Source organism: Apus apus, chromosome Z, assembly GCF_020740795.1.
Source record: "Apus apus isolate bApuApu2 chromosome Z, bApuApu2.pri.cur, whole genome shotgun sequence".
NCBI lineage: Eukaryota > Metazoa > Chordata > Aves > Apodiformes > Apodidae > Apus > Apus apus.
In genome coordinates this window covers 19,471,896-19,496,617 of record NC_067312.1, presented here as the reverse complement: position 1 = coordinate 19,496,617, position 24,722 = coordinate 19,471,896, and positions in this window count along the sequence as shown.

Genomic DNA, 24,722 nt, shown 5'->3' with positions numbered 1-24,722 from the left:
TGAAATTGATGTGAGAATTGTTTCTCAATTAGAAACATAGCAATTATTGCCTTCGGTCCCAGCTATGCCTTTGATCTAGATCTAGTAGAGATCAATAACAGAGAAACCAGAAGAAGGTACAAGAAACACAATGGAAGAAAATGATCTAACAATCTGCCACAGGTGCATTCCATTCCAAGTGTTTTCTCTTTCCCTTTTGACTCAAAGTATAAATACTTACTCTGCTAATAGATTTACTCAGTAAGTTTTATGACCTACAGCGGAATTGAGGGTATTCTCATGATCCAGAGGAGTGCTTTAATGCTTTTGAATCCTTTAAGCTTTTGAATTCTGGTGTATTGTGTAGAGGCAACTTCTACTGTGTAAACAAATACCCTGGTTTACATTTTTATCCCTTCACTTGAACTAAGTTTTTCATTGTTTCAAATGTAATTATTATTTATGATGGTATTTTGTACACTTTCCCTTTATCGTAACAGAATAGCAGCAATTTCTTTATCGTCACTATCATATTTCTAGCTTTTAAGTCTGATTGTTAGTACACTATGTAAAATGTATTTTAATGCTATTTCATTTTGAATAAGCACACTGTTTCTCACTCAAATGACAGTAATGTGACAAAATAAACATTTCACAAAAATATTTAATTAGTGCCTTTCAAGGATCAGACTAGCTCACCACAGATGTCTCTGGTTTTAAAATATTTGCATCAATGAATTGTAATTAAAATTGCCTTTTTAAAAAAATTTCTCACCAAATCACTTTATTCCTACACTTCTTCAGTGGTTTTAGGTTAATACTAGCCAGTTTTGATTACCTGTTTTTTTGTTTATTGGCTAATTTATTACAGCTGCTCTTACTGAAGTTCTCGTTTTTACAGTAACTCTCAAACTTTAAAATTGAGATCTAAGTGTGAGAAAGGTAGGAGTGGGAGAAATAAGAAATTACTTGCCAAGGTTTAAAGATTTTAATTCTGCAAGTCTTGATATGAAGATTTTGTTTACTAATTTTCTTATTGTTATTAAGTGTAATTTCTCAATCCTGCCTTCAATCTGATCCCTCCTAGGCATTGTGAAGTTTATTTATATTTGGGCAATACTATCTCAGTAAGACATACACCTACTCCTTGAAGAAACTGCTGTATGTTACTACAGCTTGCAAAGCTGATCACACAGTAAAAGAAAGCCATGCACTCATGGAGTAATAGAAAGTTGCCAGCTGTTTTAATAATAGTTTATTTTTAGATATTGTCTAACCTAGCACTTGACCATTTAATATCTGTATGTGAGCAATACAGAAATCTGTGAAATTTGTGGACATTAATGGTTTTCCATAAGAGGAACATCAGGTCTCAGCTGCCCAGTCATAAAGGCTTAGGTTTTTTTCCACTTATTTCACTTATCTCACTATTCTTTCCTTGAATATTGGATTCAGGTTGAATGAGCTTATGTGATTTGTTAACCTTCTCAACACGATTTTGGTGATCTAGAAAGCAGGCCCAATTATCCTGAAAATAAAGGATCTCTTCTTGGAGGAGAAGAAAAAGAAGAACAATACAAACAACAAACTTCATGCATTTTCTTGGCCCAGAGCTGTTCTTCTTTGAGAAAGACTGAATTGCATAGTGTGCGTGTGTCTGCCTGAGATGTTACACTGCAATGTATGTGCATGAAAGACATGATCAGACATGATCGGAAGAGAAGCCGTTAAATCTAAAAACCTTTTGTGCAGATCCTGCCTCAAACATCATAATCTGTTTGTTCATCTGATAATGGGAGAGGCTACATCAAGAGAAAAGAGGGTTTTTACATACAAGCCATGACTTGAACCCTAACATCTTTTTACAAGCCTAGTGCAATACAGAACTTAACTTCTAGCTTTCATGAGCATGATATGTTCTGAACTTTACAGAAGACATAGCATGTCAAGTGTGTCTTTCTCCTCCTCTTCTTTCAAGCTCTTTTTCCTGCAGTGAGGATTGGGTTTGATGAATGCTGTGAAAAGTTTCTTGGATGACTGGAAGGGTCATTCAACCCACTGGGAAGGGTTCATTGAGTCAACAAGCTCAGGACTAGAAGCCATATTTCCCCATCCCCACTTACAAAATAGAAGATAAGATAATCTTCCCCCTCTCCCACTTCATTTTAAATTGCTTTCCAGAGCAGGAGCCAATTCCAAAGCTGATATATCAAAAATGAACTGGTCTATTTTTATATATTCTGGTTCAGTTCAGTAGTCCAGCTGAGTGCCCTATGATACCTTAGGACTTAGACTTCTGTCCAATTATGTCTGTGGCATCACAGTGATAAAAAGCCCTATGTTTTTGTACAGTTTTGCAAATTTAAGTGTGCAAACAGTAATTTGTGTGAGTAATAACACAATAACCCTGTCTTGCTCGTCCTTTAGAAGAAATATTCTGCTTTATAAAACACTGAGAAACAGATGAACTGGTACACAAAATAAATATATTTTGTTTCTTTGTGTGCCTGCTTTGAGTGGCTCTTATTGGGGTGGTACTTGGCAGAACTGAAGGTTTATTATGACTCGTTTTTGCAATAGCAGTCATACCCTAGGCAAAAATACTCAGACATTGCTCACCAAAAAGGAGAGACCTTTGCATTCCTATAGTTAGTTTTGTAAGTTGCTTATGAATTGGTGTTGTGCGCAAATATCCTCATGCTCACCATCTTTCACTGTGAAACAGAGATTCTAAACCATGCAAGTTCCTCTAGGTTTTGTCATTTGCTTGCATAGCCTGTCAGGGCGTAGATGTGTGAAGCATTTTTTTTATATTCTTGCCAAGAAACTCAAAGGAATTCAGTTATATAATTATAATTATAATGTAGAGATAAACATTATCCCGATTTTACAAATTAGGGAAAAAAAAAAAAAAGAACAATGGAATATAATAATGCAGAATTTTTGAAAAACATATAACAAAACATTGGTTTCTGTGACTGTTTTTCATTACATGCACCTGTGTCTGAAGTCTTCAGACCCTGTGTGTCATCTTTTGTTTATCTTCAAAGTCAATTTCTGGGGTGTTTGATTAACAAGTCCAATGATCAGTGTTCATATTTGCAGCATTCCTGTGATGCATCTTGTAAGTGAGCAGTTTGAGACAATTTTTAGTTTCCAGTTGATTGTTGTGTGTAGATGATGTTAGGATCTTGCATCTGGCTCAGGTCTCTGGACTCAGAAATATTTTAGGGCTTACATACAGTTTTGATCATACCAAATAGGACAAAGGGTAATGGTTTTAAACTGAAATAAGGAAGATTTAAATTAGCTATTAAGAAGAAATTATTTCCTGTGAGGGTGGTGAGACACTGGAGCAGGCTGCCCAGAGAAACTGTGGCTGCCCCAGCGCTGGAAGTGTTCAAGGCCAGGTTGGATGGGGCTTGAAGCAACCTGGTCTAGGGGCAAGTGTCCCTGCCCATGCCAGGGGTTGGAACTAGATGATCTCTAAGGTCCCTTTCAACCCAAACCCTTGTATGATTCTAAGTAGGAAGATGGTGGGTTGTCTTGCTCTCCTGAGTCTGCTGCTGGCTTCATTGCACTAAATCCAATTCAGGAAGGAAGAGCCACTCCAGCCTCGGCCCAGCACAGCACTGGGAAGGAAGGGGATGGAGGCTGTCAAATGTGAAAGGGAGGGTGGGGGATTGATGGTGGTTTCTCGTTCAGACCTGTGGCAAATAATAATTCACCATGACTACACCGACCCAATAACTGCTGTACAGTTTTCTTGGTTATTGTTAGATGAACATATTTCTATTTTGACACTTTACAGTAGACCTTGAATTTTTTATATACTGAGATGCCAGGCTTTGCCTGGCTTTTCTGAGACTTTAGATGCACCCTTGAGCAACATGGGACATTTTTATTTGCCTTTTTTTTTTTCTTTTTCTTTAAGTCACTGTGGCTGGAAAACATTGTGCTTCAAGTACTCAAAAGCACAACAGTGTTTAGATAAATTGGCCCCAGACTCTGTTTAATAATAATGAAAGCATTCACATCTCTGCAGAGGATTATTTTCCTGCTTCTGCTGTGCTTTCCACGTGTGTTGGCCTCCTAGGTTATTTTGATTTATGATTCTCAATGTAGCTACAGGCATTATGTTGCTGGAATAGAGGGTGGTTTCTGCAGAGCAAACATCTGTGGGGGTTTCCATATGCAGGAAGAGCATGGAAGTGGGTTTTATCTCTCAGTGGAAAGGGAGGAATGTAGCTAGCAGCAGCAAATACTTGGATTTAACAAAGAATGTGAGTAAAATTTATCTATACTACACCCTTTAGAACAAAATAAAAAGAAGACAAGGTAAAAATACCAAAAAGTGAGGCTCTATTTCAGTAAAAGACAAGGATTTGACATAACTTATCATCCCACAATCCACCTCCTTCTCTCTTGGGTATTTTGTTTTGCATCAGATGCTCTCTGTGTGCTTGTGTCCTACAGAAGTAAATGAACGTAAAGCCTGTAACTGAAATTAAATACATGTTGAAAGTTCTCATAGAATCCTAGGGAATCATAGAATCATAGAATCCTAGGGGTAGGAAGGGACCTCGAAAGATCATCTAGTCCAACCCCAACCCCAACCCCTTCTCTTTCATTAAATCCCAACTGAGGGGTTAGCATAAGGGAGAGAGCATGAAAAAAAATTAAATCTGCATGAGAGGGAAAATTGGCCATGTTTTTATTCTTGCATGTCCATTACCTGCAGCCAGGGCCTGTTCAAAGCACAAGCACAAGGAAGGACCTTCCCCAGGGATGTCCCACCTTGGCATGAGTCAGAGTCAGACAATGATTCACAGGTGTCACAGAGATATGGTACTCATCAGTCCTTGTTAGCAAAGGAAATTAAAAATTTCTGCATCTAGGACTAAATAAAAGAAATTCTGCCTCCCTTCTAGCTTCCCCTGACTAACTTGAAGGCATAATTTTGCTGCCGTATCTTAGACCATATGGAGCATCAGCTGCCAATTTCAGCTACAGACAAGGAGCCTCTCTCCTACTCAACACATAGTGGGTGTTAAAAGGAGTCTGGCTAAAAGCCTTTTGACAAATAATTAAACTTAATATGTATTTTCTCTCAGGTTTCACTTGCTGTGAAACTGCCTGAGAGATGTGTTTATGTATTCACAGTACACACGAAAAGAGAACCAAAACACATCAGAAGTGGATAGCTGTGATAAAACATGTGCAAGGATCTTCTTGAAGCTGGGCTTAAGATCAGACAACCTTATAAAAAGTGCAGGGAATGCTCATTATGGACTGAGTCAGACCAGCAGCTGTGAGGCTCCTCCCTCCCCTCAGGTCCACTTGAGGTTGGGCATTCACTGTAACCCTGCTGCTTGTCGCCTTTTCAACTGCAGAAATGTATTTCCACTAGTATGAAGTCTGCTAATTTTGAATTGTACTTTTCTCCACCATGTTTCTTCTTTTAAAGGTAATTTCAGGGGTGGGGGGAAACAATGAAAAGGCAATAGCTTTCTTTTCCTTCTCTTTGTCACTGAGGAGAGAAGACTGGTTGGTCAATAATGAGTATCATGTCCTAATCTCCAAGGACAGTCCTAAATCCCCTCTAAAGCAAAAATTCAAACCTTGGGTGTATACATTCACCTTCCTGTAATCTGTTGAAGCATAGCTTTTTGGTTATTGGAGCACTGGCTGGTCACAAATGTGCAAGGAGACCATTTCTTAAGGTGTTTGTCTTCCCCCAGAGCCCCGACAAGTGCTGGGCCCTCTGCCACAGCATCTGACTGCCTTACAGTCTTTCACCTTTAATCTCCCATGAAGCACCAAAGTGCTGCTACACCATTTAATTTGCTACCTGCTTTGGTATAATTTTGCATTCTTTTTCAAAGCGTTTTAGTAATATTTCAACCCTCCCAAGGTGCTGGAAGCTGAGACCCTGACCATGCAAACAAAGAATATAAGTTATCTGAGTCCAAAAACTCTTGCTTCAAGTGGCAGAAAAGGACCATCTGATTCACAGGCATAACTTAGAAACTTCTAGCTGGTTGCTTTGATCTCTGAAGGCCAGACATCGGCTACATCAGTACAAAGAATCATAACATACTACCCTAGGTTAATGTGCTCTTCCCCTAACAATCTTAACAGTTTAGGCAGTTCATCAGAAACACAGATCTGCTGTCCCACACCCTGTGTGTTAACAATCTGCCTCTTCCCCAAGTGTCTGCTAGATTTTCTGGGTGGCTAAATGATACAGCTCCATCTCTCTTGCGCTCCAATGCCTTGCTTCATGTCATACACATCCACAAAATTGTAACAGTAACACAGTAACTGAGCATATTTCTGTTTTGTTAGGAATCAAATCCTGAGCCCTTCTTTTTGGCTTGAAATCTGTTACACTGAGGCAGCATGTGTTTATGGCTGTCTTTAAGGGTGAGGCACCACTGCTCTCACTGTGAAGTGCATTTCCACTGAAGGTTGTGGGCACTGCCTAACTGCACAGCAGAGGAGAGATGTTAAGTGTGCTAGCAATAATCTGTTGTAGATTCCCCCTCTAAAACAAAACTATGTCTGTGGTATAGTACAACTGACTTTTGCAGCCAGGCAGGAGAAACAGGAAACATCAGGAAATTACCAAACTCACCAAGAGTGCAGAGATGGTTTACAACAGCAGGTAGAAATTAAAAACATGAAAGATAATGTTAACATTGCTTATGCCAGCGAACCTTGACCCTGCCATTTTGTCTGACTGCCTGATGTGATTGCATGTAAATCTCATGTATATACTGCAGTGATACAGCCCTAGGAAAGCCTCAGTTCACCTTTCCAAACAGCCCAGCAGAACACAATAGCACAATTTTAATCTGCACCAAGATTAAATCTGAGCACTCCAAATCAGATTTTCCTTTCATTGAATGTAAACAATCAAATCTCACTGTGAAGCCCTTTCCTGCTGTACTCAGCAATGGCCTCTTACATTTCACCTTTCTTGTATTTAATGAACATGCTCTAATTTAAAAGATGCTTTAAATAAAACTGTGTTTCGTATTCAACAGGATGTATCTGAAAATCTATTTTATTCTAGCGGTATAAAGCTGGAGGAAGTCTGACCTGAGCAAGTCTCAGAAAAACTTTTAAAGCCTTGGGGTCAGATTGTTATCTCCTTTACTCCTGTCTAAATCCAGAATATATATACTGATTTTTGCAGAGCTAGTCCACGGTTACCAAACAGAAAACAAGACAGAAATGGGTATTTTGTTTTTGCAAGACTCTCTCATTACAAGTTTCACCTTAAAGCACTCTGCTCCAAGTATCTTGCTCTACCTGCTTCTACCTCCAAGTGCCCTTCCTCAAAAACCTCATGCCCAATTGGTGTACTAGTTGCTTGAAAGTGCAGCAAAAGCCTTCACGGTGGGAGGAGGGCTCCCTGGCCTCTTGCCTTCACTCAGCACTGCCTGGGAAAGCCTCCAGCTTCCTCCTGTAGAAAAGAGCCTGAGCTCAGGGTGGGTCCTCCTGTCCTTTCCTGTACACTTGTCTGGTGAGACAAGTATGCCCAAGCCCCAAAAGGCAGGGGGAGGACAGTGAGGGGCTCCTTGTAATGTGACATCCCATGTGCACTGTCTAGCTCTGCTGTTTGGCAAGCATCTTTCTTTCTGCAAGGAACATTAGATAGTGCTGGCCATGTAAAAATATACAGATCACTTTCTAATCAAATGACAGAGAGGGAGGGGACACCCAAAAAAAGAGGAGAAACTGGCAGGGTTCTCAGTTAGTCTGGTCAGTAAATAATTAAATGCTGAGTGGTTCTCAAATGTATACATTGAAAAAGCTTCATTTGCTCTCCCCCTCCTCGAGGGCTAATTTAGAACATATCACAGTTTTTGCAAAGGCATTCCTAATACTATTGTGCTGCAAATCCTGTCTGATCCAACCTTCAAATATTTATGTAAACTGAAATATGCCTGGAAAGAAGTCAAAACAAAACAAATATGCCACACAATCTCATTCCCACATATCCTTCCCTCTTCATTTACATTCACACTAAACCCTTTCTGACTGGTTCCCAAGTGTTAGGTAGTGGTTAATGAGTGATAATTGCAGAGACCATTTCTTTGAGAGCACTGATGGTCTTACATCTTGCCAAACAATTTAGTCTGGAGTTTTCAGTAATTGCAAGTGCTTTTGTAGCATTATTTTTTTTTCCCTCTGCAAATAAGTACAGTAGTTTGCAGATTTTTATTATTTGCTATTATTGATAGTGTTTAGGAAAAGCTGGATTTTAAAAAAACCTCAAGTGGAAGTCTTTCTACTCTAGAATCCAGGGTGTGTTTATATACCATACCCTTCTTAGTTGACAGATGCCAGTAAACTCAACCTAGATATATTTAAAATGCAGCTACTTGTAGAACTCTTTTGTACCATTTGCAAATTGCAGCTGTCTCTCTGTTTGCAGAGCTGCAGTCGACACATGCTGCCAGTTAGCTTCCCAGAGGATCGGCGACGCTGAGCAGCACGAAGGATGTGTGTGAAATGTGCCACATTCTCAACTGACTCCTCGATGTGACGGTCTCCCTGGAGGTGATGAAAGCCTGCAATTCTCTTGACTTCAGTGGTGGAGAATGCTGCCAGGGGTGGAGGGCTTGTGGTGTGACAGGCAGCTTCCCTTCAGGGAACAAGTTAGGGTGACTGACTTTGTCTATAGTGTGCAATGTCAGGGAAGCTGGGGACCCTGCTCAGGATGTACCCAAAATTGTTTGTGAGCATTCATTCTCTTGTGGGATAGGTCTTTGTGGGAAAGATGTTGTTACTCCCTCCATGAAACTTTCGATTCAGCACCTCTGCCTTGTATGCTATTGCCCATATATAGTTATTTCCAACCCTACATTTGGAAAGCACATTGCATTTGCTATTGCTGTGAAAGGTCTGGATGACCCTACCGTGCTGAGCAGCCTCAGAGCAGCCTTAAATCGAAGCAGTACAAAATCCCAAAGCCACAGAGGTGGCCACATCCTCCCGCTCTGCTGTAGCAAGAGGAAAACGCAAAGCAGAAACGGAGCCACCCCGATGCTGCTGTAATTATGATGGAGTGCTAGTGGTGACCACAGAAGCAGGAGGGAAAAATACCTTTCCAAGTGGATTATTTTTAAAAGTCAGATGTACTGATCTGCTGTTATAGGAATATTTGCCAGTAAGAATGAGATTAACTACATCTGGAGTCTATATAGCTTTGGGACAGATCTGGGAAGAGGAAACTACGTATCTTTCCAAGTTGGTAGCACAACAGAGAGGAGAAAAAGTGGTGGCTTATCCAATTTAATATTTTATTTTTATATGTGTTTGACTATGTAACAGATCATGGTGGAACTAAAAGCTGTGAAAGAGCCCCAAGCTTTTTTTTTTTTTTTTCCCCTTACCTTCCTGTCTTTAAAAGCAAATCTCTGAATATGTTGAGGTTTTCTGAATTCTCCCTCCTGGCAATTTGTATCTGTTCCCCATGCAGCAATCTGAGGGATGGGACACTCATATAGGCAGGTTCTCCATTTTGGCTTCTAAGAGAATGTCAACACAAGCACCCTGCCAGTCCTATCCAGCTGCCTGGTGGCCTCATGGGTGGGAATCTCACCTGAGAGACCAAGCCAACCATCCAAGAAAAGACTCCATGGAAAACTGCTGTGTCTAAGCTGGTTCCATAATGGCAAGTCACTTCCGCCACACCAGAGAAAGTGCAAGTTTTGGTTAAATTTTGTTCTTTTCCTGCAAGCATCTCCTACTGAGTGCGATTCATCTGATTTCTTAATCTGCTTTTAAGAGAACGTTTTTCTGTATTTTTCATCTCTCTGCTTGTGTCTTCTTGAATTGAACAGGGATTTATTGTTATTTTTCTTCAGAGATTGCATATGGGGGGAACAGGAATTTACGTAACGATGTGTTTCTGGTAATTACTAGACCATCCTGGAAATGTTCTTCGCACAGACCACTCACTTCTGAAACTTCACTGTGTGGAAGATGAACAGCATCAAAACTTAAACTCCTGTCTTTCATGTCAATGGTTATTTTCAATTGGACTTGTCCTGCAGTTTCTCCAAGATAAAACAGCAATAGAAAACTGCAACTAGCCTCAGTGGAAACCAATCAGTTGCAAGCTGATGAAGTACTGGAGATGGCTGGATTTGTTTAGGGAAAAATTTTGTACCCTGGATATGGTTAGGCAGAACTCAATAGGACAAAGAGGGAGAAATATATTGCTACATTAAATATGTGTTTATTATTTGTCAAAGCAGGACCCAAAGTGGGAGTCTGAGTCTGAGTGAGGTAAAGGAATATGTGTGCATTATTTCTTTTATGTTTGATTATTAAATCATGTCTTTTTTAGACACCTAACTTTTTAATTCTTCTGTTTTGGCACTAAAATTGCATTACTGAACTGGCAGTGGGGAGATTTTAAAATAACAGATGGTAAATTTAGCTCTCTTTTAAATTTAGATAGTTTTGGTTTTAGGTGTGTATTCTCATTTTTTCAAAGCTCTGGAATTATTCTGATATTTATCAACTGACTTAACAGAAACCCTCTGGTGGAAACTAGGCAGCTAAGAAACCAGTTAATGAAATGAAATATTTTTTGTATTTCTTGTATTGGTAGTACCCTGGTATAACTTCATCTCCTGCAACAAGTCTTCTTTTTAAACAAAAAAACCCAACCCAAACCAAACCAAAAGACAACAAAACAAAATTCCACACACTTTTAGAAACTACAGACCAATCATAGGCAATTCATCTAGATTTCATTCTGCCTTTGAAATGGTAGCATCTAAAGCATTCATAAAGTCCAATGTCTAAGGCTTCCTGCACACCTCCTTCCCTGGAATTGTTCAAAGCCAGATTGGATGGACTTCGAGCAACCTGGTCCAGTGGGAAGTGTTTCTGCCCATGGCAGGGGGTATGGAGCTATATTGATCTTTTAGGTCCCTTCCAACCAAAACCATTCCATGATATTATGATTTTAACACTGAAACAGGTTTATGACTCTAAACAAGAAATCATAGTGAGAAGTCCTAACAATCTGATCTTAGAGTGCTCCACTGCTCCAGAGCACCAAATTGATGCACTTTTCAAAATTATCTCCTACTTAGCTCTCTCATGTGCAGCCCACCCTAATAATAGAATTAAAGTATTTCTCTTTGGTAAATCACCAGATTATAGGACCTGAACTAGTCAAAAAAACATTCTATTTTAGATGAAAGAAAATCTTCTGTTCTTTGAAAAAGTCTAGGGCGCTGAATTTGAAGTAGTGCAATAGACAGCAGAAAGCCTTAATGAATTAAACTTGCTCTCAGCCACTGGCACTGAATACTGCTAACTCTCTTACATGCTCCTGATGGACACCACACACACACACCCTCAGGGATCAAGATGACTTGCATCCAGTTCAAGAAAGAATCTTTAAATCTCTTTCTTTGAACAGTGGAAGATGCAAAGATGCTAAGTTTTTGGAGATTTTCTGGAAAGCACAATCCATTTGTATAGCTTTCAGCTCATTTTCTATAGTCAGAGAAAGGCTGAGAGTGCCTCTGGAGATCATCTAGTCCAGCCCTCCTGCTCAAACAGGAGTCGATACAGGACAGTGTTGTGGTGGTGCAGACACTGCACTCACTGAGCCCTGTTGCATTGTCAACACCAGTGGTTTTTTTAGCTAGTTACAAGGGTGGTGGGACCAACATTGTTCTTGCTTCAATCGCAAGTGCAGCAGGCTGGGACAACCTGGAGCTTTCTGACCTTACCTGCTAGAGCAGTGAGTTGAAACAATTTGGTACTTTCTAATCTTAGTGCAAATAGAGTGATTTGGGGTTATCAGGCATTCTTCCTAACTGCCCCTGGAACTCCTGATGCCTGGGAAAGATCCTTGAGACTCTTCATGTTCAGATCACAAGCCCACTCTCAAAGATGCCCCAGAGATTACCGAATTAGAATTGTGGCCATCAGGGTTAAAATACTGACTAAAGTCAATCATCTTGAGACCCTATAAATATCAGCCCTGAAAGGGAGGACTTTCAGAGCACTCCAGCATTGCAGCAAGCTGCTACCTTGTGTCTCATAAAGGAAATCAGTCTCTCTGATAGGAAAGAGTGAGTAGTTAGCTACTTCTTATATATACAGGGAATAGATAAAATAATATTAATTTACTATGATTTTATCCTGTGGATTAATCTGTCGCATATTTCATTGCAACTTCTTTTCATGCATTTTGAGGATAATCAGGTACCAAAATTTAACATCTTAACATAGGATAACCTCTACTTCTTTGTGTGTATGCATGCAATTTAGTTTAGAAACTTCGTTAAATCTTTAATTGAACTTCTGTATTTGATTATAAAAAATTGTTTATTATTGAACAGGTATTGCTAGAAAATAATGTAATCTAATTTTGTGATTCTTTATAATAGCATCGATCATCTTCCTGTTTGCAGCTATTCCAAATTGCACCAGATTCATAAATATGCATTAAACCACTACACTGAAATCCCTTGCCCAAAACCTTCAGTTGTAAACCGTTAACCAAGTCTGGGTCCAGGAGAGGATCCATCTGCACCAAGACTTCTCTCTAAGAAGGAGTTTAGAAAGCAAGGGTCCACTCTGAACCTCATGATTCAAAATTAGGACCTTTCTCATTCTTTTCCCTGATTCCTGTACAAATCACTCCAACCTGAATCTGACTCAGTCTCCCCTATCTCTGTGTAAATAATTTCCTCTGATCACCACGTAAATCTCTCTAATCCACTTTTAACCTCTACACATCCCTTGCACATGGTAAGTAATACAGCGAACCTTGCTATTTAATTCTGTTAAGTAGCACTTTCATAAATCTGTATTAAAATATATTCTTATACCTTTGTTGGTGATTCTTTAAGTGACCTTAAGATCTTCCGCTCCTGGCCATGACGCTTGTCTAGTCAGGTTTTAATACCTTTGAGGATAAAGACACCACACCTCACTGGGCAGCCTCTTCCAATGCTTGATCACCCTTAGAGTAAAAAGAGTTTTTTCTTATTTTTAACTGGAATGTCTTGTATTTCAGTTTGTGCCCATTGCTTCTGGCCCTTTCACTGGATATCAGTGACAAGAGCCTGGCTCTGTTATCTTTACTCCCACCTAAAGTATTTATACACATTGATAAATTTCCCTGAGGCTTCACTTCTCCCAGCTGACCAGTCCCAGCTCTCTCAGCCTGTCGTTGGATGTCAGATTCCCATTTCCAGTCATCTTCACAGCCTTTTACTGCATGTCCACATGTGTCTTCAGTGCTATAATGGGCAGAGCACTCCAGACATGTCTCACTAGGGCTCACTAGAAGGAAAGGATCATGCCCCTCAACCTCCTGGCATCTGTCTTTCTAATGCAGCCAAAGATGCTGTTGATTGTCTTTGCCACAAAGGCTCATTGCTGGCTCACGTTCAGGTTATTCACCAGGATTCCTGAGTCCTTTCCTGCCAACTACTATCCAGATCTCTGGCCCCCAGTCTGTATTGATGCACAGGGTATTTCATCTCCAGGTACAGTACTTGGCATTTCCCTTTTTGAATTTCACAGGGTTGCCTTCTCTTAGTTTCTGCAGTCTGTTGCGGCCTGCTGAATAAGACAAACAGAAGTGGCCTTACATTGGCCAACTCCCTCAGGAGTCTGAGTGCATCCCATCAGGCACCATGGACTTGTATATGTCCAGTTATATAGCTATTGTAGGTGTCTAGTTTGCATATAGGTTCCCTAACCTGACCTTCCTCTACCAAGGACACGTCTTGCTGTGTATTTCCCTATTGGTATCAGGGACCTGGGATTGGTGAAGGCAGATTTTACCACTGAAGACCAAGGTGAAGAAAACCTTGAGCACCTTATCCTTCTGTGTTCATTCTCTCCAGGTTCCTAGTCCTGTGCAGCAGCAAGTCCATATTTTCTGTAGACTTTCCTTTGCTGATGAAGTACCTGCAGAAGCTTTTCATGTCACTCCTCAGCTCCCTTACGAGTTTCAAATCCAGATGGGCTTTGGCTTTCCTAAATCCATCCCTCCGTGATCAGACAGAGATTTTGTATTTCTCTTTGGTCTGTTTACAGAGTTTCTCCTAACTATCCATCTCATGCACTCGTCTGTGATGGGTACCATCCAAGAAGCATCAGGCTACTTTAGCTGTTATGCCTTTTACTATAGAAAAGGGACAGCTGAAGTGGGGCATGGATGCCTTCTGCTGAAGCCTGTGAAAAAGAGCCTGTCTTGGCCCAGACCTCTAATATGGCACCATATCATCCAGACATGAAATGGAAGAGGACAGGAACATATGCAAGTGACATTTCATTAACTCCTCTTCATTTCTCACTTAGCCCAGACAAGCTACCCATTATGTGCTTCTGGCTCTCTGATCACCTGGATGCAATCTGTTCTTGAATTCACAGCATTTTGCCTGGTCCTGGCACAGGAATTATGGGCAGCAAGTCTGGCTAGAAAAGAACTCATCAAACATTTAAAACATTTCAAAGTTTCTTCAGTTAGATTTTCATTTTGTTTTGGGACAAACCCAGGACCTCATGGAAGAAAGGCTCCAACTGACCTTAAAATACCATTTTCCCTTCTAATACAATGTGTTATGATTTCCCTTACTGTAGATACCATGTGAAGATAAAGTAATAGAAACATATCACATTAAATCAGTGAGGTGAACAGTTTGCTCTGTCACTGAGCCTGTATTTCTTCTGTATTTTTACAGTACTTATTACTTGGAAATCCTTTTGGTCCTTCCTATTTCTTCACTTCTTATCCTCAGGAAGTGAATTTTTGTTAATGTTCCCTGATCTCTTTCCATTGCTGCACTTCTTGTGATGAACATTCAGAAGGTGGTGCTGCCAATGCTCTTGAGACCCTGTAACATCTGTATCATACATCCTACAGGAGGGGCCTTCTTAGTATTGTGTTTCTTCTTAGGCAGGCACTGCACACTGACATTGTGGCTTCACTGATCTGACTATGCTAAGAAGTAAATCTTGTTCATATGAAAAGTTATAGAAAATGGTGCAATCCCAAGCTTTGCATACTGTATGAGCTCCCTCCACCTATCTGAAGTGTGACAGAGCAGTGTGTATGGCAGTTCAAATGCAATTTCTGTGCTTTGCTAAAAACACAGGGGCTTGCTTCTCCCTCAAGATCTCAACCACCCCTGCAACTTAATCATTTTTTGATGATGGAAAAGAGATTACATCTCCCAAACCTCTGCTCATGCGAGGCCCACACATGAAATGCCAATCACAGAAGAATGTGTAGATACTTACAATGAGATCACTTCCCATATGAGTTTTAATCAACTTAGTAAATGGCCATGACATTTAAATAATGGTTGTGAGGATCTTGTTTTAAGCCTTCTTGTGAGATTAATAAAGGCAGTTCCCTCCTTCCCACACTCTTGTTTCTGGTTATCTGCAAGTTCACAATACAATTTTCTGTTAGTTTAACCTTAGCATTTGAAGATTTTCTTTGGAACAGCATTTTTAAAATGGATATTTCTCTGCTCACCTCAAATACTCTTGGTGGTAACATATACTCCAGGGTCTCCAAGAGACCTCTCTGCTATCTTTCAACATGCCATTCATCCCATGGCAAATTTCAGCTGACAAGTCGTAGGTGTGTGAAGTTTGTCTGAAAGTAAGATGACATTAAAGATCTCTTATTGTCTTGTAGCAGCAAAATAATTAGTCTCTATTAGTCGTTGATTAATTGTTCCCTGTATTTCATGTTTACACTTCTAATTTGGAGGTGTGTATAGCAGTAGATGAATCATTATGAATTCAAGCTTTGAGTCTTTATGCAGATAAAGCCTAGTAATTCCTTTATGGACTTAAATTCAGTTGCAGAAACTAAGTTTTACCACTCACATTAGAAAATCCTGTGAAGTAAAAGCTGCGCTTCGACAAGAATAATAATACATGAAGAATAAAGTGACAGAAAGGGCAAAGGAAGACTCAGAAGAATGAAGGAATGAATAGAAGCACCAAATTAGCCTCTAGTTTTCATCTGAAAATAATCGATCTCGTCCTGTCTTCTAAGCAGGGGATGTTTTGAGGAGGTAGGCATATTCCCTGCCAAGAGAGGACACAACTTAATAAGCTTTCATCTTCATCTCTGTTTCTCTGGGTTAAAGAACTTGCAACAGGATTCAGGATCATAATGTACACAGTCAAGTGTCATGAAGCAGTCCCAGATTCAGGAAGCTCACAATCTAAGACTGTGGAAACACGTGTCAAGTGAGCAAACAACTTGATAAGCAAAAGTCGTACTTGTGCGTTGCTTTCAGGTGGTACCTGCTTACCAATGTGTTCATATCAGAAAACTTCTTTTGTGTTCTGGTGTCCAGAATCACTGGAATTTGAGTGGAATGGTAATCCATCTCAAATATGTGGAACATTATTGATAGGGATATTAGGATGGAAATGCTATACATATCTGAAATGGTTTGTGGTAGATCTGACCTTTCCTTTCAAGTCAGTGAGAAGCAGAAAGTAAATTAATTTACTGGTAACATTTTTACCAAGAAAAGTGACTACCATGAATTTGTTGATAAGTTAGTCTCCAGAATTATAGCAAAACACAGCTTAATTTATTATGGCTAAAGCCATCTCCCTGATCACTTTGTGTTTGTGCATGATGTTTTTTCCTTATTTAGCCAGTCTTTTCCTAGCAGTGGATCAAAGCCCTTCTGCACCTTGTTAGTAACTGGATGGAAACACTTTGGAGTAGACAAGACAAACAGTGAGCACACTGAGCTCTCATACTGGGGGGAACCTCTATTCACTACGATAATACAAACATATAATGTCCACAACACTATTTATGATCACAGCAGAAGTTGTTGGAAACATTAATTCCTCTATGGAAAACCACTACTTAGACTGTGTCAAAGTAAACAGACTCATCTGCTCCCCTTCCTTGGCCTTGTGGAGTGCTCTGTATGAGGTACATCAGTAAAAAATAGTTCATATACTGCCTTTTTCATATCAGCAGGTTTGTTCATGACATAATTTGAAATGAAAGGTCTTATTATGACAAGTGTTAGATGACATTGCAAAGCATGAGTCCAAAAGCTGAATATAAACAATTATATTGCTTGTAGAACAATAATCCTCTCAAAATATATTGTCTGTTGTGCACCACTGCTTTTATAAGAAGGCATTTATAAACAGAGCTTAGAAAGTGGCTAGGCCAGTGTATTAACGAGGACCCAGCAAGAATGCTCCAGTGAGGTCTGGGGCTCTGCAATCCTTCCATAGCTGAGAGGGCAGCATTGCTGGAAACATCTTCAGTTTATAGCCCTGTAAACAGCATTTTGTGCTAAGCATAAACAAGCTGGGACCCAGACTTTCCCCCATGGCTCTTTGGCCAATATGAATCCATTTCATCATCTGTGGGGCATTTGTGAAACAGAGACCACATAAGCATTTCCATAGAAATCCCTTGCAAGTGTACTGTTCAGGAACTACAATAATTCAACATTTTGTTTAGTTTATGAACATTACAACAAATCTTCATTTTTGGCTTTTGTCTCCAGACCACTCTAATTCCAGTGACTCAGATTGTGGAGAAAACAGGTAATGTGACAGGCAGAAACATTGGTCTTATTGATTCAAAGATAAAAGGAGGCTTGAGTTTGCTCTACGTGATATACCTTGGACTCAAACTGCTTATGTGTTTGTTGCATGAGGACCCCCCCTGATGAGCCACAATGGTGAAATGGTAACAACAAGCGAGGAGAAGGCTGAGGTTCTCAACAACTGTTTTGGCTCAGTCTTCACTGGCAGCCCCTCTCCTCACCGCTCTCATGTGGGTGGCCCAGAAGATGCAGACCAGAGAGACAAAGGTCCCCCCACTGTAAGTGAAGATAAGGTTTGTGACCATCTGAGGAACCTGAACATATACAAGTCCATGGGGCCTGATGAGATACATCCCAGAGTCCTGAAGGAATTGGCAGATGTAGTTGCCAAAACACTGTCCAGGATATTTGAAAAGTCATGGCAGTCAGGTGAAGTCCCTGGTGACTGGAAGAAAGGACATGTTATGCCCGTTATTTTAAAAGGGTAGAAAGGAAGATCCTGGGAATTACCGACCTATCAGCCTCACCTCTGGGCCTGGGAAGATCATGGAACAGATCCTCCTAGAAGACATGATAAGGCACGTGGAGGACAAGGAGGTGATCCAGGACAGCCAGCACTTCTTTACCAGGGGCAAATCCTGCCTGACCAGCCCAGTGACTTTCTGCAATGAAGTGACTACATCAGTTGATCAGGGAAAAGCAGTGGGTGTCATCTATCTGGACTTCTGCAAGGCCTTTGACACGGTCCCCCACAACATCCTTCTCACTGAATTGGAGAGATATGGGCTTGATGGGTGGATGTTCAGTGGATAAGGAACTGGCTAGATGGTTGCGTCCAGAGGAGAGTAATCAATGCCTCTAAGTCCAGATGGAAAAGAGTGACAAGTGGTGTCCCTCAGGGGTCAGTGCTGGGCCCAGTGTTGTTTACTACCTTCATTAACGATACTGACGGTGGCACTGAGAGCACCCTCAGCAAGTTTGCTGATGACACTAAGCTGGGTGGTGCGGTCAACATGCCAGAGGGATGGGATGCCATCCAGAGGGACCTGGACAAACTAGAGAAGTGGGCCCAGGTGAACCTCATGAGGTTCAACAAGGCCAAGTGCAGGGTCCTGCACCTGGGCCCAGGTAACCCAAGATATGAATACAGGCTGGGGGAGGTCACACTTGAGAGCAGCCCTGTGGAAAAGGACCTGGGGGTACTAGTGGATCAAAAGCTGGACATGAGCCACCAATGTGCAGTTGCAGCCCAGAAGGCCAACTCCATCCTGGGCTGTATCAAAAGAAGTGTGGCCAGCAGATCAAGAGAGGTGATTCTGCCCCTCTACTCTGCCCTGGTGAGACCTCACCTAGAATACTGCATCCAGCTCTGGTGACCCCAGCACAAGAAAGATGTGGACCTGTTGGAATGTGTCCAGAGAAGGGCCACGAAAATGATTCGAGGGCTGGAGCACCTCTCTTATGAGGACAGGCTGAGGGAGTTGGGGTTGTTCAGTCTGAAGAAGAGAAGGGTCATGGGGGACCTCATAGTGGCCTTCCAGCACCTGAAGGGGGCCTACAGGAAAGCTGGGGAGGGTCTTTTTACAGGGGCTTGCAGTGAGAGGACAAAGGGTAATGGTTTTAAGCTGAAAGGAGAGATTCAGATTAGAGATCAGGTGGAAATTCTTCATTGTAAGGGTGGTGAGACACTGGAACAGGCTGCCCAGAGATGTTGTGGGGGCTCCATCCCTGGAGGTGTTCAGAGGCAGGTTGGATGGGGCTCTGAGCAGCCTGTTCTAATGGAAGGTGTCCCTGCCCATGCAGGAGAGTTGGGACTCAATGATTGTTAAGTTCCCTTCCAACTCAAACCATTTTGTAATTCTGTGACTCTGTGACTCAATGAATACAGGCACAACATAAGTAGGCTGGCATGGGAGCAGAGAGGGTGAGCTTTTATACTGCCTTACATGACCAGGAAGGAGCACAGGATGAGGGCAAAGGGAAGAAGGGAAGGGGGATGGGATCTGTTTGGGTTTCCCTCAGCTTCCCTTTCCCATTAAATCTTTATATATGCTAAAATGATTTAGAGAGCGTGCATTTACTATGTGGCCATTCAGGACCCTGACCATTTGATTGTGGCAGTGGTTTAGCTGGTGATTCATAGAAATATTTATATTCCTCATTCATGGAAGTGGAACCATGACAAGCAAGGGTCTGTTCAAGAGATACTAACTACACTATACAATCTCAAGAAATTTATGAAGTTATAAAATTCAAACCATAACTGAAGACATGATATCAACTCTTCTAATTTCTACCTACCCATCTTTAATTTTCTCTCTTTCCAGACAACCTATAATAAAGAAGAGCTCAAGAGAAGGATAGATCTGTTCTGAGGAAGGAAACAATGATGTTAATCTGGCAAGATAAAGGATCTCTGGAAAATAAATAAGAGTTGGAGATAGTTGCTAAGTAAAGAGAAAACCTGATTTGGAATACTGGAAGTTTTTTGTTTAAATGCTGTATACTTAAAAAATAACTAATCTTCTTTTCAACCTGCAAATCAGTCTTTCCATGAAATTTGGAAAGAAGATCCCACCCAACTATTAAGAGAGCACAGGCAAAGTTTGTGCAGCTAACACAACATCCTGCTTGCCAAGACCATGTTGTTCTAGTTCTCTTGTCACCAAAGCCACTTCATAAAGAGCTATTAACGCACAATTTGTTTACTTGCTTTGTTTTTTTTCTTCTTAGCAATTTAATGATTTTTATATTCTTTGGGCTTTTTTCCAGTCCCAAAGCTCTAAGAAATTCTGTTGAGAACACAATAAACTGAAACAAATCAAGGTATGTGAATGGCCACAAACAGTCACATTGCTTATCTTGCTCTGTGAAACACTAAGCAGCTGCTCGCTTTTAACGAGGAGGAAAAACAAAGCTCTGTTAGTGTTCCTGTGCACACGTTGTTATTTCACTTAGCAGCTGATTTTGGAAAAAGATAGAAACAGAACTGATGTGATGTCTTTCCTCTCAAGATAAACCCACATCCTTCCTAGAGCAGGAAGAGCAGGTGAATAGGACACAGGACATTTGCCACTTCTATGGCTTCAATTATCTAGTTTATTCCATGGCTTCCCTGAGAACAACAGTAACAGACTTCAGCAATGTAATTAGTTCAGCAGAGAAGTGAAGACAAGAGAATCTGCTGAGGCATTTTGGCATAGGCACACTGAGCATTGAAAAATCCCTTCTGCAAAGGACTGTTTTCCTGGCTCTGTTAGTAAATCCGTTGGAAGTAATTTTCTTGTCTGATGTGTGGTTTGTCCTCATATGGAGAAGAGCAAGTTGCATCTGGATTGGTAAAAGAGATTCAAGACAAAGAGGAAGGGACTAGGGAGACCACTATCAAAGCAGAGGAAACACAATCTGAAAATTCAGGCATGCAGTGGGTGATGGGAGCCAGAATCTTTTGCACCAAAAGGACACATCAGGGGAATGGTTTTTATGCCGGGTTGACACAGGAACCTCTCCACTTGTCCCCATTTTGAAGTTCCCTCAGCAGCTGCATTCTTTGCCTCAGTCTTTAACAAAAAGGCTGGTTATCCTTGGGGCAACTGGTCTCCTGAGCTGGTAGACAGGGATAGGGAGCAGAACACCCCTCCTGTAATCCCTGAGGAAGTAGGTAGTGACCTGCTGTGCCACTTACATTCCAACAAGTCCATGGTTCCAGATGGGACTCATCCTAGGGTGCTGAGGGAGCTGATGGAAGAACTGGCCAAGATGCTCTCAGTCATTTATCACTAGTCCTGGCTGACTGGGGAGGTCCCAGACGACCGGAGTTTGGCCAACGTGATGCCCACCCACAGGAAGGGCTGGAAGGAAGATCCAGGGAACTATAGGCCTGTCAGCCTGAACACAGTGCCTGGCAAGGTTATGGAACAGATCATCCTGAGTGCCATCAAGTGGCATGTAGAAGGCAACCAGGGGATCAGGTCCAGCCAACATGGGTTTAGGACAGGAAGGTCTCATCTCCTTCTATGACTGGGTGACCTGCCTAGCGGATGAGGGGAAGGCTGTGGTTGAGGTCTACCTCGACTTCAGCAAGGCCTCTCACACAGTCTCCCACAGCATCCTCCTGGAGAAGCCAGCAATCCACAGCTTGGACAGGTGCCCCCTTCGCTGGGTTGAAAACTGGTTGGATGACCAGGCCCAGAGAGTGATGGTGAATGGAGCTGCATCCAGCTGGTGTCCGGTGACCAGTGGTGTCCCCCAGGGATCAGTACTGGGCCCAGTCCTGTTCAACATCTTTATTGATGACCTGGATGTGGGGATGGAGTCCACCCTCAGTAAGTTCGCAGATCACACCAAGCTGGGGGGAGTGTCGATCTGCCAGAGGGCAGGAAGAAGCTGCAGAGGGACCTGGACAGGCTGGGTCAATGGGCTGAGGCCAAAGGCATGAAATTCAACAAGAACAAGTGCAGGGTCCTGAACTTTGGCCACAATAACCCCAGGCAGCACTACAGGCTGGGGGAAGAGTGGCTGGAGAGCAGCCCAGCAGAGAGGGACCCGGGAGTACTGGCTGACAACCAGTTGAACATGAGCCAGCAGTGTGCCCAGGTGGCCTGGAAGGCCAATGGCATCCTGGCTTGTATCAGGAATAGTGTGGCCAGCAGGAGCAGGGATGTGATTCTCCCCCTGTGCACAGCACTGGTGAGGCCTCACCTCCAGTACTGTGTGCAGTTCTGGGCCCCTCACTTCAAGAAGGATATTGAGGTGCTGGAGCAGGTCCAGAGGAGAGCAACAAGGCTGGGGAAAGGAGTAAAGGGAAAGTGTTATAGGGATAGTGTTGTGGTTTGGGCCCAGCATGACAACAAAGGAATAGCCACATGGCCTCTCACTCAGCTACCCCCCCACACACTCTGGGATGGGGAGGACAAACCCAACTAGAAGCTCATGGGTCGAGACAAAGGACAAGGAGGGTTCTTCACTGATTAAGGTCCCGGGCCAAAAAGACTCAACTTGGGGAAAAAATAATAATTTAATCTCACACCAATCAAACACACACAGGACACAGACAACACACAGAGCAGGGCTTGCATACGTTACCCCACCCCTCCCTTCTTCCCAGGCCCAAATCACTTTGTTCCCAGTTTCTCTCCCTCCTCCCCCCAGCGGCACAGGGGGACAGGGGATGGGGTTTAGAGTCAGTTCACAGGCTGGTGGTTCCTGCTGCTCCTTCCTCCTCAGGAAGAAGGATTCCTTACAGTCCTTCCCTGCTTCCCTATGGGGTCCCTCTCATGGGAGAGAGTCCTCCATGAACCTCTCCTTCATGAGTCCTTCCCACGGGGTCCGGAGCTGCTCCAGCCTGGGCTTCCCACAGAGTCACGGGCACTTTGGGAACAAACTCCCCTGGTGCCGGGGTCTTCCAAAGCTGCCTCATCAGAGTCCACAGGCAGCAAATCCTCTGGCCACAAAATCCAAGTCCAGTGGCCAAGTTCACCCCTCCTGGCACTTTCAGGGAATGTTCCACCACGTTCCTCCCTGAGTGCAGGGGGACAGCTGCCATCTCGCCATGGGTTACAGGGAAACTTCTGCTTGGGCACCTTCTTCCCCTTCTTCCTCACCAACCACCAGCACCGGTCTGCTTCCTCAGCACCGCTCTTCTCCTTTAAGTGCTTCTCTGCTCAGGTCTTGTCTCAGTTCTTTCGTATGTTAATCGCTGAGGCACTTCTGTTGTCCCTCTAGTGGCTCCTTGGCTGGTTTTGGAGAAGTGGAACTTCTCAGCTTTTTACCTGAACCACTCCTGTGGCCCTTCCCCCGCTACCAAAAACCCCACCAAACCAAACCAGAACAGATAGGCTGAGGGAGCTGTGGTTGGTTTGCCTGGACAAGACTTAGGGGGGATCTTATCACCCTCTACAACTACCTGAAGGAAGGTTGTAGTCAGATGGGGTTCAAGCTCTTCTCCCAGGCAATTAGTGACAGGATGAGAGGGCATGGCCTGAAGCTGCAGGGGAGGGGAGGTTTAGGTTGGATATTAGGAAGCACTTCCTCATAGAGAGGGTGATCAGACATTGAAATGGACTGCCAGAGAAGTGGTGGAGTCACCATCCTTGGAAGTGTTTAAGGAAATACTGGATGTGGTGCTTAGTGCCATGGTCTAGCTCATGTGGTCGTGTTAGGTCATAAGTTGGACTTGATGATCTCAGAGGTCTTTTCCAGCTCAATAATTCTGTGATTCTGTGATTCTACGAAATGACCAGGGAGACTTTACATTTGCTACCTTGCAGTTCAATGCTGAATCATCTGAGGTGTTCTGTCCCCCCTACCCAGATCCAATTCCTGTGTATCAACAGAAGCAGAAGTGATGTGATGTGGACCTGTGAATCTGCCATTGAACCCTCAAGATGAGAATTATGGTGCAGGTTGTCTTGGGTACATTGCAGCCTCAACCTCAAGGCACACCTAGTCATGAGTGGGAGGAAGTAGGTGGGATTTATATAAAATATTGCTATAAATGTAATTCCATGTAATAAGGTAAGGTAGGGAGCTATAATCCAGGAATAAGTTGTTAAGCCATTGACAAATTCTTTGGAAGTTAAGCACTGATATCTGTTCATTGCCAGGCATACCTTGCAAGTTTGAATGAGAAAGGAGGGATGTAGGTCGTAACATGAAGATACATAAACTCTGCATTCTTGGGCCACCAATAGCTAACTCCCAGGTGAAGGAAATGGTGTAGCTGGGTGGCCAGCATGAAATCAAAGTTTACAAGAAATGTGGGCTCTCCAGACTGTATTCCTGTTTCTGCCAGACCTGATCCAGTCTCTTTAGCTCCTTATGCCTGGATACACATAATATTGTTGCATTCCTGGGACCTATTAATTAAAAGCTTTTTTGTTATTATTTTTATGGGGTGCAATGATGTCTGTGTATGGAGATGGTATGCTGCCATGACATTTGTGACCCTAGTGAGTTGTCACAGGGGAACACCTGTATTTTCCTTCAAGGTGTATGATTGCTTTATTGAACTTGCACTTCAAGGGTGACATTCAGCACAAGCTGCTGCAGATGTCACCCACCTCTGCCCAGGTTTCACTTCACTGGCAGTGCCTGGAAACCTGACATCTACAAGAGAGGAGGATGTGC